We start from the raw sequence: 2,500 nt of genomic DNA, 5'->3' as shown, positions 1-2,500 counted from the left end.
CTTCTACCACCCCTTAACCCCAACCGACTTTGGAACCAACGGATTATTCACCAAATTAAAAATACAAAAATCCCTATTCAAAGTTGCAGCTCTGTCCCAGATAACTTTTGGCTCTTCCTCCGTATTTCTAAAAACTTTATTATTTCTGCAATTCCAGATATTCCACAGCACAGTAACAACATTCGAAAAAGCCACACTATCCAGCAACCGGGTTGCGTCTTCAATCCAGTCAACACAACTCTGAAAACAACCTTCTACAAGAGCGTTATCGCGGCCCCCATAAGTCAAAACTGCTCTAGCTTTTGGACAGTCTTTCACAGCATGAATAAGGGTCTCCCTTTCAATCCCACAACGCGGACATAAGTAGTTAAAATCCCTCCTGATTTTAGAGATGTTCTCATACGTCGGAAGAATATCATGACAAAGACGCCAACAGAAAACCTTAATTTTTGGTAAAGTTTGAAGTTTCCAGATCAGCCTCCAAACACACCGATGGGGACCAAAGCCCACATGCTTTAAGGTCATCCAGGAGTAAGCGGATTTTGTTGAATAGGACCCCAGCGGATTATGAAACCAAATACGATGATCTTCAGGACCATTATGAAGAATGGGAATATTACATATTTGGTCCCCTAAAAACTCCCCATAAATCTCCCGAACCCTATCCTCCTTCCAGCCAACACTCAAACCGTCGATGAGCTCACACACCCTGGTCTCATGCACATCCCTTTTGTTAAGACGGATTGACTCTCCAGAAAGCCCTTCAAAACCCCAATTCTCCTGCCACAAGTCAATCCTTCTACCATTTCCCACATTCCACCCAAAACCCTCCCGCAAAATACAAGCAGCTCTAGCGATGCTCTTCCACGTGAAGGAAGGCTTGTCCACCTTCTTAGGCCTAAAGACATCACCATCCAGGAAATACTTGGCACTAAGAACTTGAAAACAGAGAGTGTCTTTGCAGCTCGCCAACCTCAACACTTGTCTTCCAAGCAAAGCCACATTAAAACGCCGGATATCCCTAAACCCTATACCCCTCATGCCTTTCGGGAGACAGACCCGATCCCACCCCAAACAATTCCAGCCCCGAACCTTATCCTTACTACTCCACCAAAACCTTCTTATCATGGACTAGATCTTATCCAGGATACCAACAGGAGCAAAGAAAATTGACAGCGCATACGTGGGGATCGACTGAAAGACTGACTTAACGAACACCTCTTTTCCACCATTCGACAGTAACCTTTTGGACCAACTATTAATTCTGTTGGCCATCCTATCCATCATGCCTTGAAACGCCGCACTCTTTTTCTTTCCAATTGAGATAGGCAGACCCAGGTAGGTATCAAGGTTTTCAACCACCCTCATCTTAAGGATGCTGCTTAATCTCATACGATGAGGACCGGAGGTATTGGGGCTGAAATAAATCATCGATTTATCCAAATTTATTTTTTAAAAGACTCCAGGATCATTGAGAAAGCCTCAGCCTCGCTCTATCTGTTCCTGATAAACAATAAAGCATCATCAGCAAAAAATAGATGGTTGATTCTCGGGCCGTCCTTACTAACCCGGACGCCCTTTATAGCTTTTGTCTTTTGAGCATGAATCAACATGCGGGACAGAGCTTTCATACAAAAGAGAAATAAATACGGGGATAACGGGTCCCCTTGCCGAAGCCCTCTTTCCGGAATAATGATGTCAGAGATCTTAGAGTTACATTTAACTCTATACCGAACCGAGCATACACAGTCCATAATTTTGTTAACCCAAGTCTCAGTGAAACCCATTTTAATCATGACATTCTTAAGAAAACTCCACTCCACACGGTCGTAGGCTTTACTCATGTCGAGCTTGACTACACAGCCCTTGTTAGGGCCATTTTTAGAGCTCCCGAGGTAGTGCATAATCTCATGAGCCACCAAAATGTTATCATGAATCATTCTATTTGGGATGAAAGCACTTTGATTTTGGCTAATGCACGAATGGATAACCGCCTTAAGTTTGTTCGCGAGGGTCTTCGAAACAATCTTGTAAAGAAACCATCATAAACTAATAGGGCGAAAGTTAGCCATAACACAAGGGTTTTTAATTTTAGGGATTAAAACAATAAGATTTTCATTAATAGGCTCAACACTCCTATGGCCATTAAGAATATCCTGGCACATGCTCAAAACATCCTTGCCCACAATCGACCAATGATCCTTATAAAAACTCCCCGAAAGCCCATAAATCCCAGGAGCCTTACGAGGATCCATTTGAGAAAAGGCCAGCATAATCTCCTCCTTAGTAAAATCCCCGGTCAAACACCTATTCGTTTCCTCGTTAATGCTCTCAGGAATAACATGAAGGTTACCATCATCCACCGCCTCAAGGGATGTCTTGAACAAACCATTAAAATAATCCCAAGCAACGTGACAAATCTCCTCGTAGTCCTCGTGCCATATTCCCTGCTTGTCTTTAAGCCTATCAATGCTGTTCTTCTTTCGACGCCCCAAAGCCC

The sequence above is a fragment of the Gossypium hirsutum genome, unplaced genomic scaffold, assembly GCF_007990345.1.
Source record: "Gossypium hirsutum isolate 1008001.06 unplaced genomic scaffold, Gossypium_hirsutum_v2.1 scaffold_30, whole genome shotgun sequence".
NCBI classification, from domain to species: Eukaryota; Viridiplantae; Streptophyta; class Magnoliopsida; order Malvales; family Malvaceae; genus Gossypium; species Gossypium hirsutum.
This window is presented reverse-complemented; position numbering follows the sequence as displayed.